This window comes from Sorex fumeus, unplaced genomic scaffold (genome assembly GCF_029834395.1).
Source record: "Sorex fumeus unplaced genomic scaffold, SorFum_2.1 ptg000037l, whole genome shotgun sequence".
Lineage (NCBI taxonomy): Eukaryota > Metazoa > Chordata > Mammalia > Eulipotyphla > Soricidae > Sorex > Sorex fumeus.
The window spans coordinates 50,015,645-50,029,200 of NW_026606094.1; the positions used below are offsets into that span (position 1 = coordinate 50,015,645).

At 35.1% G+C, this 13,556-nt stretch overlaps 1 protein-coding gene across 1 annotated transcript in view; it reads left to right on the plus strand.

Moving 5' to 3' along the window:
* GLCCI1 (glucocorticoid induced 1) overlaps window positions 1-13,556 on the plus strand; it is a 105,460-nt gene that overhangs the window by 58,172 nt on the left and 33,732 nt on the right. The window lies entirely within an intron of this gene.

A 13,556-nucleotide genomic window follows, 5' to 3' on the forward strand; every position in this document is an offset into this window, starting at 1 on the left:
TATCTAATTTATTGTACAGTGTGTAATAATAGTAGTAGAAAACATGACTTTAGAAGTAGTTTTCAATTTTTTTAGGGTGGTAGAATTGAGGGCAAATAAGCAGTGCTCAGGGCACTCTAGTCTATTTCCATCAATACTTGGCTAACAGAGCCAGGTGATTCAGTGCTCAGACCCAGCAATGTGTACTGTCCAAGCCAACAGTGCTTGGGGGCCAGCAGTACCACTGCTGACAATGCTCAGGGCAATCAGAGCTATACCAGCTATGCTCGTAGGTGACCATGAAGTCCCATATTTTAAATAATGGGTCCTTCATATGAAAGCATCCTTGGCAACTAAGCTGCACCCCCCCACCCCCCGTACTATAAATGGTTTCCTTATTATGAAGAATCTGAATTGCCATATCTTTATATTTTGGATAAATGTTCCTGTTAATGTTGTCTGTTAACCATATGCATCCTTAACCTTCTTCTATAAAACTGCATCTTCTATAAAACTGCATCTAGGCCCTTTCCTATATAAACATTTCTTAAAAGTCGATCATTTGGACTCTTGAGTTTTCTGAGTGAGAGAATGTTAACATTCAACCAAACCATTAAATGGTTTAGCTTAAGTTGTTGCTTTTTCATATTGAACTCAGAATTATATATCTTAGTTTCAGTTCTGCTCTCTGTATCAATAGTTAATAATTCTCCTTTCAATATTTGAAAGCCTAGCAATATGTAATTACTCTCTAGGTAAATATTGATACTGCTCTCAAGTATTTTCCATATGCCATAGTTTTCATTTAGTATCATTTATATCTTCTTAAAATCTCAATTTTGTGCTTTCTGGACTAACTAGATGTGACATGTTAGCATGATATTTTTCTATGACTATTTACATTATAGAGATAGTCTTAAATATATATGCCAAAATCAGTTCTTTTCCCAATGTCAACAAGCAACAAAAAGAAGCCAAGTCAAATGTGTCTGGTATTAATTGTGTATAGACTATAAATAACAAAAAAGTAAATTAACAGTTTTATCTCAGAGGCAAATACAAGTTCAGAGTTATAGCTTAGATATGGTACAGTTGAACTTTGGATTACAGTAATACATGATACTATTAAAAAAGAACACTATTAAAAAAGAACAATGAACATGGCTGAATGGGAGATGTGATTGCTTTCCCTCATGAAGCAAACAAAAGGCTGCATAAAAACATTTAAAACAGTTGACTCTGTTCTTGGAAATCAATCAAATTGTGATGCTTTGTTCAAGAAAACTATTGAATTTAACTAAGAGTAACACAGGTTTCTGGTGTCCATCTGATCCTACTTCTCTTCCCCCTCTTCTCCATCCTCTGCTTTATTGGTGTGCATTCTAACCATAATGGGAAATCAGATGTCTTGAAAAATCAGAAGTCTTTTTGTCCCTTCTAGAGAGAGCAGTTGATTAAGAGTATTATATATTAAAATCATGATTGGAGTCGCAAAGTAATAGGACTAACAGTTTCTTAGTTCTGAGTCTGTGATCCAGTTAGGGGCAAGTTGTACACACTACAGCTTTAAAAGGGAGTTAATGGTTTGTAAGATAATCATGGGGCTCTGTAGAAGTTATAATGCATGTTCCATGTTGTCCAAAAGAACCATTCTGGGCATGTTTAGTCTCAGAGGAAGTGGACCCATGCCACCTCTGCATTACTGGCTAAGATGATGTGGAGAAGAGGCTTAAGAGAAATAGTATTTAAATCTTGGGCAAACATTTTAAAACTTTGAACATACTCGTCATTCCATACATAAATGCCATTCTGGAAACAAATCTTTACTACATTGATATGCTGAGTAAAATCTGAACAATTAACTGACCAGTAAGTGAATACTGGAGACTTATAAAAAGATATTAAAATTGAAACTTGAAAGAAAAAAATGGGAAAAATAACAAAATAGAGACATCAGTGACTACACATTGCTAAGAAAACAGATTTTAGTTAATTAAATAGATACTAAAACAGAAATAAAGGACAGTGGTGCTCAGAAAAAATGAGTTGCTACAATAATTTTAAATGTTGGCCATTCTTCATATATTTTACAAATATGCAAAGAAACAAAGTATGACTGATACTCATAAAAAAGCAGTCAATAGAAACAGTGTCTTATGTTTGATATTTTATTTATTTTTTATATTTATTTATTGAATCACTGTGGTAAAAGTTACAAAGCTTTCAAGATTACTTCTTAGTCATCAATGATCAAACACCTTTCTCTTCACCAGTACGTTTGATATTTTAGACAGAGAAACATTTAAAGATCTGTTAAGTATGCTTTAAAAACTAAAGAAAACCATGTTTAAAGCATTAAAGGGGAAAGTAGCGCCATAGTAATTCTGGAAATTGTAGTTATTGTAAAAGATAAAAATTCTAGAGCTAAGTGTAGTTACGCAAATTTAAAAATTACTAGATAGACTTGATAGATTTATAGATGGCAGAAGAATCAGTAACACTGAATATATACATCAATAAAATGTATTTATGCTGAAAAACAGTGGGGAAAAGAATAAGGTCAAAAAACCTTGTAGGCCTGCGGAAAAAACATGCAATATCCAGGAGAGAACAGAGGTTACAAAATTTTTTAAATTTTGAGGAAATAAACCAAACCTCAAATTTAATGAAGAACAATCTATAGATTTTAGACATTCAGCAAAATACAAGTAAGACCACATAAGTAAAGCTACACAGAGACATAATTAAGCTGTTAAAAGACAATCACGATCACAATCACCATCATCCTCTTGTTCATCGATTGCCTCGAGCAGGCATCACTAACGTCTCCTTCGTCCTAGCCCTGAGATTTTAAAGTGCCATATTCAAGGCTCTTTCAGGGTTAGGAGAATGAGACCCATCATTGTTACTGGTATTTGGCATATTGGGTACACCACAGGGAGTTTGCCAGACTCTGCCGTGTGGGCAGGTTACATTCGGTAGCCTGCCAGGTTGTCCAAAAAGTAAGAATGAGATAATAAGATGTCGCACGGCTGCGCACTTCCGGGAGCTGGGTCTTGTAGTCTCTAGCCGCTGATGGGATTACGCAGGGGGGGCGGGGGGTGTCGTCAGTTGGTCAGTAGGTGGGTGTGACCCGTGACCCCTGCCTACTGGAACATGGAGGATCTGGGTGGAGGATGCTCAGCCCTGATCGGAGCAGGCTTGGAGATCTCAGCCCCAGAACCCGCATTGCCTTTGTTCTTCTGCCAGTACCTTCAGGCGTGTGGAGAGTGGTCTCAGCATGGTCAGCATGGTTGTGGCTGGTTCTGGAGGTCTTCCATCTGCTGGAGATCTGCTCAGGGTGGGGAGGGAAACTCAACCCTCCCACCCCCAACGTGCCCTGGCGAGGACAGCCAGGTGCTGGGGCAGGAGACTCTGCCATGGATTGCCACTCAGTGCCTCTCTTGCAAAACACAGGACCCAAAAGAAGAGATAGAGAACAAGGGGGAATGCCCTGCCACAGAGGCAGGGTGGGATGGGGGGGATGGGGGGTAGGAGGGATGCTGGGACCCGTGGTGGTGGAGGATGGGCGCTGGTGGAGGGATGGGTACTTGATCATTGTATAACTGAAACCCAAGCACAAAAATTCGTAAGTCAATAACTGTACCTCATGGTGTCTCACTAATAAAAAAATCTAAAAAAAAGACAATGAGAAAAGAAAATACTGAAAGCTGGAAGAAGAAAATGATCCATTACACATATGGGGCCATCAGTATCTTTAATTGCTGAATTTCATCAGAAATAATAATCATAAGGCATTGACATATTCAGAGTACTTAAAAAAAAATCCTGTCACCATGTTTTTTGTATCCAGAAAATCTAGTTATCCAATATGAAGGTAAAATAGAGAATTTGCTGCTACTGAACTGCTATAAAAAATACCAAGGGAAGCCTTTTAAGCTGAAAGGTATTAATTGTGGATATTAATTTTAAAAAGGTTCTGCAGTGACAGTGGGAAGATCAACCCCCTAGTTTAGATAAATTAGGGTTTCGTCTTTAGCACTGCATGTGGTCCCACAAGCCTTATCAGGAATGATTCCTGAGCACAGAACTAAGAGTAAGACTGGAGCATTATTAGATATAACTCAAAAAAAAAAAAACCCAAAAAGAAAAGAAAAATTCTGCAGTGGTGAATAGGTGGGTATATATAAAAGCCAGTAGGTATTTGTTTAAATTTACTTAAAACATGAGATAATATAAAACAGTGTTAATAATAATATGGTTAGTCTAGAAAATATGTGCATAAATATAATAAAAGAGAGACAAGGAAAAGGATATTAATCATAGTTTTTATTTTTCTGGGCTTAAATATTTGGGGGTAGCTTGTTGATAAAATAAGGTGAATATTATAATCTAGTGCACTTGCTAAAAATAATAGAAGGCAAAGAATATTAGTATTAAAATGGGACTCTAAAGTATTTATAACAAAGAAAGCAGTAAAAGAGAAACAATTTTTTTAAGGTGTGACACGAAAAATTGAAAACAGGCAGAAGTAAATTCAGTCATATAAATAATTACCATAAATGTGAATAGATTGAACTTTTTGTAATTCAGAATATTTAATAGGGTGAAAAAATAACTTTTTCTGTTTAAAGCACACTTTATCTTTAAAGACAGGTGAAAAGTTAAAAGAATGGAATCCTAATATTTTATACTGATGAGATAAATATATCGGGAAGATAAAGAATCATGAATGCATGTATCTGTTCATAGTTCCAAAACATATAAAGCAAAAACTGTGAAAGAGAAATAAGGTTTTAATAGTAATGAGACATTTCAATATCTCATTTTCAGTCATGATAGAACAAACAACTTGGCAGATCATAAAGGAGATAAAAGACTTTGACATTATCAACTTGATGTATATATGTGTATGTAAAACTATCTAGTGACTGAATGCTTTTTAAGGCTTGTGTGAGACATTGTGTAGGTAGACTGTATCCTGGGCCATCAGACAATTCTAATCAACCACAAAATATTCAAATATGTAACAGAATTTATAGAAAAATCCAAATATTTGGTCAAGTAATACTTTTCTAATAAAGGAAATTTTGAAATTGAAAGCAAAATAAATCATAACAATATTTATACTGTTAAATTAATATTTGAGGATAATGTGTATGTTTTAGTGTATATGTGACAAAAAAAAAAGTCAGGACCATGGAGGAGTTTTTTAAGACTGGAGGCTTGCTTTGCATGTGGAAGCCCTGGCCTTCAGTCTGTCGCGTGCAATGCATGATCCCTCAGGAACCATTGAGTAACACCAAGCTGAGAGTGACCCTTTACCTCAGAAAAAAAAAGGAAAAAGAAAGAGAAACACCTAATTTCTAAACTTCTACCAAGAAAGTGTAAAAATCCAGATCCAAATATGGAATAAAAAGAGCAAAAATTATAGCTGAAGCTAATAAAACAGAAATACTAGAGAAAATTATGAAATTGAATTCAGAGATAATGTTATGTTAACCTTATAGCATCAGATTAGAAGCTAGATGCCAAGATGGAAATAAATTCTTAGAAAGATGCGAGCGGTAGAAAGAGAAGTTACTGAAATTGAATTAAAAATAAACAAAATGTGAATAGACTTGTGAAAGTGAGAATTTTTTTAAAATTTCAAATCTTCACAAAACAATTTCAGAATCAGATGTAGTGAATTCTACCAAATAGTAAGTCCTCACACTCTTTTTCAGAAAGAAAAGATTTCTATTCAAAATATGAGCGAAAGGCCCATCTAATCTGCCTCCTTCCACACACTCTGCCAAGTGTACATATGTCATTCTTGTTACATTTTTACAAGGAAAATCCAACCCTACAATGAACAAATAGAAAGGAGATGATGATATGTGGGTGCTGTTGCACTTAGGATCACGAAAACCTGTCTCCCATTGACTTGGGCTTAAAAAGGGGGAATTTTATACTCAATTTAAGAGAGTGTGGATTACTGTACTACACATTCTAGGAGAACAAAAACCATCTTGTAAGTGGTGGGAGATTGGAACTAGGCTGTCTGCATAAAGGAAGAAATTATGGCCATGTTTCTGGGCAGTAAAACTAGACTTGAAATGACATCACCTGACACTATTGATATTTTCCTGGGCCAGTGAAGCAGCTATGCAGAAATGGAAATAGTAACCATATGGTGTGTGTGTATGGATGTGACATCTGGAATAGAACTCATGACTGTATGGGGCCACAGCCTCTTCCTAATTTAAGATCTGCTCTGAGTTGTGCAACTCCAGAGGGCTGGTGTGAGCAACAAAAACAAAACAAAACAGCAGGGTTGAGTTCACAAGGTGTAAATTTCCACTTAGGATAAGGTTATAATATCCAGAATTTTAATGGTATATAAGCAGACCTGTTGCCATGACATAGGATCATTGAGAGCTGAGGAAATTAGAATAAGAACATTATCCACACCAAGAAAAAAAAATCTCTCTCAAACCCAAAGAGAATTTCATATGGAATCATTTGCAATGAGAGCTGGAGTAAATAAGAGCAGTTAGGATGATGGAGAACCATTAACAAATCCTGTAAGAAATAATGGTGAATCAAACATTCTTTGGTAGATTAAGTTGACATAATTGAAGAGGGAATTAATGAAACAACTGCTGAGAATTGAAAGTCTCGATAGAACGCAGAAGAAAGGCTTGAGAGAGACCAGCAGCTAGTAGAGCATTTGCCTTGCATCTAGCTGATCAGGTTTCAATCCCCAGCAGTTAGGGTCCTGCAAGTTCCACCAGGAGTGATCTCTGAATGTAGAGCCAGTAGTAAGCCTCGAGCACCACAGGATGTGGCCCAGAAACAAGACAAAAAGATGATGTTAAAAAATGATTTAAAACATAATCAGCTAGAGGTTAAATGCAGTACGAATAAGCAGATAGGATAGCAGGTCAGAGAAAAATTCTCTGTCACTCTTTCTCTCTTTCTCCCGCTCTCTCTTGCTTTTTCTCTCTCTTCCACCCCTGCCCCCATCAATTTTGGGTAAAAGCATAAAAGCAGATAACTTACAAAGAAATGACAGATTATTACTAGATTTATCAGAAAGTATAATCAGTTTCAGTATACAGTGAGGCTATACATTGTGTACATGATACGAATCCATCATTTTCCTTTGTGAGAAAATTATTTTTTCTCCTGTGAAATATGGTGCTGGTTAATTATATTACTTATCTAACTTTTATTTAGAATTTACAAACTAAAATGTACTTTCTGTTGGTTCCACACGTAGATCCCTATTCACATGACACAATTTAAGACTAGTTTATGAATAATCAGAATTAGTGTTAAGTAAAAAATGAGAATTTAATTAGGAGTTTTAACAGCCTCTTAAATTTTATTTTGGAGTCTCATAAGCAGTACTTAGGGTTGAAGACGTTGTTCCCGGTAAATGTGGCCTTTGAATGCTGGGGCCAGACATGTTGGGGGTGACTTGCAGGAACCATACACATGCAATACATGTGTCCTGGACCCCAGACCTACTTTTCCTGACTCTTAAAACTTTTCTAGCATACATTATCAGCCTTTAGTGACAATGCAGTAATCTATAAATAGCCTCAAATGAGTAAAATTCTATGTTCTATATTTTCAAATTATCTAGAATTTCAAATCGTACAATCCTACTTCTTAAAAAGCTTAGTAGTATGTTAGGAAAAATAACCAAGGTTTTAAGGGATAATCACGAAAGAACTTTATATTAACTTCTACTGCCTTTAATCACAAAGAGAACTTTATCTTCTACCTATTGTGGAAGACTAGAATTTAATTACTTTTACACTCCTGTGTCCCTTTTAATGAGAAAATATTTTAAATCTCTTATTTGTGTGGTGAGGCCACACCTGTCCGTGCTTGGTATAGTCTAGCTCTGTGCTCAGGAGTGTACCCCGACCCCCATGGACTCAAAGAGAGTTACCACATGTAACGCAAGTGCCTTAATACCTGTACCTCTACAGCCTTCACATTTCTTTATAGTCTGAGCTTCTGACTTTTATGTTATAGGTCCTCTCCTTTTACCTGCTCTAACTGTGTTGCTTGTCATGGGTGAGGGGATCCAGGAAACCCCATCTCTCTCTCTCTCTCCTTTCTCTTTCTCTCTGTCTCTCTCTCTCTGTTTTCTTTTTACTTTTTAATTTTTTTTTGGTTCTAGGCCACACCCAGCAATGTTCAGGACTTATTCCGGGTTTTGCACTCAGGATCGTCCTTGGCAGTGCTCAGGGGACCATATGGGATCTTCATATGGAATCCAGGGATCTAACCGAAGCTGGCTGTGTGCAAGGCAGGTGCCCTACCTGCTTCTCCAGGTCCTTGTTTACTGTTTCTTACTCAACTCTTCACTAATTCCGCAACAAATGTATCTCACCCATCTGTTTGTGGAGTTGGGCGGGGAGAGGGAAAGAAACGATCCTACTAGACTTCTACTGTTATGTTGACTTTACTATCCCCAGGCTTGACTGATTTTTAAAACTGATTATTTGAAGACTAATTTCATGGATTACTGAAAATTCTTTGTTGTTGCATATATTTATACCTAGTCTTTGGGGTTAGTACCAACCTCTCCTTTGCCTCTGGAATTCTAATTTCAGTTTCTTGACTGCTGAGATCTGTTCATCCTTCAAGATCACTTTAGTTGTTAGGACATAAAGCAACCCTCCAGAGTGGCTGTCACTTTCAGATTTCCCCATAGTTCCTGGGAAACGTAAATTTTCTTTGCCCAGTTATTAATCAATAGTTTAATCTGATCTGATTTTCGTTCTCATTTAAGCTTTTGATTTCCAAATAGAATTCACATACCTGTCCATCAAGTCCCATCTTTCCAAGTCATCCCACTAAAGATCTCTCTTCATTTGAGGAAAATGAGGAAGGTATGCCCTCTAAGATCTTTGTTTCCATTTTAGTTTAATTATATCCTAATACGTTAGCTTATTACTAGCTCATGGATGCTGTCAGAAGGCAAAGACAATGGTTTAGAGACAATGGACTTCTTTATTTTACAACACAACAGATATCCAAGGATAGCATATTTTCCTAGTTTCCCAAAACCCCAAGTTCCATGTAAAAGGAATGTGCACATGCAGGATAGATCTGATTATAGGAAAGAACTACGGATCTTGATGCACCCACTGTTTTTATTGCACACAGTAAATCTCTTTTTCCCAGAGGGTGACACTCAGGGAACATAAATAATACTAAATTCTATAGTTTTGATTATGTTTAGCTAACTCTGATTTTGATATGGTTGGAAAATACAGGTTTATTATTAAAGGAAGGGAAAAATCATGTGCTGTTTCTTTATATCACCAGTAAGTGATCGAATAGTTTCTCTTTATAGAACAGTTGTTTTAAAATGAGTAGTGTTGTTTTCTATTTCTGACCAATAAGTGGTTAATAGATACTATTTGTGGGAGTTTCTCCTTTTTAAATATAAAAAATAGAAGTCGCCTAATAGGCTTTTTAAGAGTATGCCTTCTACTCTAACAATCTATTAATTTTCAGTGTTGATTACTCTTTTTTTTATCATGATTTACTAGAACAGTTTTTCTTTTGCATTTTCTCTGTCCCTCAAAGGCAAGCATTTAGACCAGAACTTTGATATCCCATTAAAGGATGTGCTGAACTCTTAAAATTATATCTATATATTTATTTTGTGAAGTTTTTTGTCTAAATTTATACTAAATTGATAGACAAAGATATTTCATATTTTTGCACTATTTGAAATTGGATACAGTAGGACTAATTTTAGAGTACAATTTATTGAAAAAATAGAAATTTATCACTAAGTTAATATGTAGTCAGTTAAATTGCTTCACAAATTTTGGATCATCTTTATTTCGGTTTCACATCTTGCAATAGTTCCAACATTAAGAAAGGAAGTAACTTTGCAAAGTGGTTGAGTTTATGAGCCAATACATAGTTGCCTGGTAATTATTTTCATTGAAATATTATATATTGTAATTTTCAGCAGTGTTGGTAGAATGAAAGATATTAGGAAATAAAGGATAAAGAAATGGTTCAACTGTTTTTATCTTTTTTCACATTGGAAAGAGTATTTTTAAGCACTTTCTTTATAATATAGAAACAGTAAATTTGTGGGATTAAGTAGATTTGTAAGTTGCTGTTTGTTTGGGTTTAGAGGCCACACCAGCTGGACTCAGCTCTTACTTCTGGCTCTGGACTCAGGGATCATTCCTGATAGTATTTGGGGTATGTGGTGCCAGGTATTGAATCTGGATTGGCAGCATGCAAAGCAAGTGCCTTACCTGGTCTTTCCCTGGTCCCTGAAAACCTTGTTTTATGTTTGCCTGTAATTGTTAACTTGCCTCTGTTGATAAGTGCCTTACTAGGAGAAGTGGCGAACATTAAAAAACTGCATGATTTTAATGTTGGCTCTGTTTACTGAAATTCTCAAAATCCTGCTTTCCCTTCCCACTGCTACATCTTAGTCATATAAATTATGATTCCTCATTTCCTACTCTACTGTGGAATACAATTTATTCTGAGAAATGTTTGCCTATCAAGTCTTGAAGGAAAAGTAACACACCAGTCTTTGGAAGGTAGAAGTTGAGTTGCATTTGATTTTGTTCTTAAAGTGAACTACAGTGGGGAAGAGAGAACAAAAAATAATAAGGGTAATACAGGTTTCCAAAAATTTACAATAAATACATTACTAGCTTTCAGTTTTTAAGTGGGACCATTCCCCACTTAAAATAACCCCTGGATTATCTCCCAGCTTCACAGATATTTTAATTATTTCTTTGTATTTATACTAATTATCTATAAAGTATTATTTTTTTCTTTGTGATTCAGGGTCACTTATCCCCCCTTCTAAAAATGTAAATTTGGTGTTAATGCTCTTAGAACCCATTTTATGTTAAAAGGAGAACTCTCCTTTCTTTTTTTTGTTAGTAGTGAGGTGCAGTTAGTATTAAGTTACAGTGAACATTGTGGAAATTTAAGGTATTACTTGATAGAAGCATACATAACGATTTTGTGTATGTAGTGGGAGCTTTTAAAACCTACTTTTACCAACATTAAAATGAATATATTATATATATGTATATGTGTGTATATATATATATATATATTCCAGTGTTGTTAACTAGTCACAATCCCCAGAACTTAATTCATCCTATAACTGAACATTTGTACCTTGTGATTACCTTCACCCATTTCCTTCCCCTCACAAAACCAACATCCGTGGCAAGCACCGGCCTACTTGGTTTCCATAAGCTTTTAAGATTCTATATCTAAGTAAGATAATGCAGTATTTATCTTGTCAGATTATTTCGCTTATCATAACACCCTCAGTTCCATTTTTAAAGCCACAGTAACTAGTGAATGTTTTGAATCATGAAGTAAAATCACCTACAGTTTAGTTTTAAAAAATCCAGTCATTAGGGGCAGGAGCATACAGCAGGTAGGCTGCTTGCCTTGCATGTGGCCAAACTGGGTTTGACGTCTGCCATCCCATATGATTTCCTGAGACCACAGAAGTAATTCCTGAGTGCAGAGTCAGGAATAACCCCTGAGCACCACCGGGTGTGGGCTCTCTCCTCCCCTCCAAGACAATCCAGTCAGTATAACCTGATTTCCCTTTGTAGAGTTTGGTTGTATTGTACCTTCATCATAGTAACCAGGATTGATTGACTCTGAAGCTCAAAAGCTCCAGTTGTGATGCAGTGAAATATAGATTTAGAGCAGTGATTTCCAACGTTTTTTCCTTCCTGTGACCTTTCTACTGGTTGGCTCTGTAGTCTGTTCCATGGCCCTCAGTTTGCAGTTTTCACCTGAAATATTCTGGCCCTCACAAGGGGCCACTCGGCCCAAGCTGAGAAACATTTATTTAGCAAACTTGTCTTAGGAAGAACTTTAGAACTAAAAGTGAAGTGGGAACATTGCATAGTGTTTTCCTCACTATGCAATGTTCCCACTTCACTTTTAGTTCTAAAGTTACCTCTTCTTCCCTTTGATTCTACTCTCCACTGACAGTCAGGTTTGGGGAAAGAAGTGATTTTGGATAGCCAGAATCTTTTCAGCAACAAAGAGGGAAAGAAAGGGAAATTCTGAGCAAAAAACTTGGAAAGTGAGAGTATTTGCACTTGTTAGGTAGGGCTGTCTCACATTTGAAAGTGGTATAAATGAAATAGTGAGCTCCTATTTTCTGAAACAAAGGAGAATTTATAGTATTATCTTTTTGATTTTATACATATCTTTGTTAAAATTTGTAATTTTCTGTGTAAAAAAGATTGTTATTTTACTAAGATGAAAACCACTATGAAAATTATATGTTTGTATGATTTTAAGTTGATGTTCTTAAGTAGAGTTAGGTTGTATATTGTGATACATGCTTTTTTCATTAGGATTTTGCTAAACCCATAGTGAAAAAACAGTTTTCTAATTTAGCTTGATGTCTCAAATGACTTTACAAATAGATTTGGATTGATCCATTTTCATATTATTTTGTTAGTTTAAAGATTATTTTTTTAAGTGGAAAAGTACGAATTACCTTGATTAATCACTAGGCATTATGAGCTCTTCTATATAAGCTCTTACCAATTTTGAAACACTACTAAAACATCCTTAATATTCAGAAAACATTTTCTTATCTTCATCATAGTTAAATAATTTTACAATTTGAAATTCTGTTTTTATTATAGAGAATAATCTGACATAATTTGTAATGATTGCATTATAACTTTTTTTTCTCATGGAAGTTATTATCTTCCTAAAGAAAATTATCATTTTTTTCAGAGTTGAGCTTGCAAATATTTATTTAAACAATATTATTTGTGTTTCATTGCAAAGACATTACATAAGAAGTCTAAAAGTTATAATGAACTTTTAAAAACTTACAGGAATTTATGGATATTAATATAAAAAATAATATGTTATTCCTTTGTTTAGGTGCCATTTTTCCTTACATGCTATTTCTCTTCTGTTTGCTACAAATAACACTTCCCCAGCACCAGTATATTTTCCCCTTCAGCACTTATAGGCCTTAATAGCAATTATCTGTTTTCCTTTTTATTTTCATAGCTTTCTTGCAGTAAGTTTATAAACAATATTAAAATGTATTATAATTACATCTGAGGAAATCAGTATTTCCACAGGCTTCACATTGTATTTACACTTTGCCTAGTAAATAACAAAACTGGATTCACTATAGATATAAAAGGAATAGTTGATGTTACCTTTTTTTCTAAAAGGAAAATATCAATACGTATGACTTCCCCTAAATTTCTAATGACTACATTTTAAACACTCAGGAATATTTTATCCCTGGTGGGCTAGTGTACTTTAAGCAGATTATATATATATGTATACATCCTACTGTATATTAGAAGATTAATAAAGTCCACACCATACTGTAATATTCTCTAAAGCCAGAGACTGTTACCATTCCATTTATGATAATTTGCCCTGTTATATTTGTTATTAAAAGGCTTGTGACTACAACCAAGCGTCCATCAATAGATGAATTCATAAATAATGGGATATCATTACATCTTGAGATAGAAGGGAATATTGTAGTTGAGACCATATAGCTG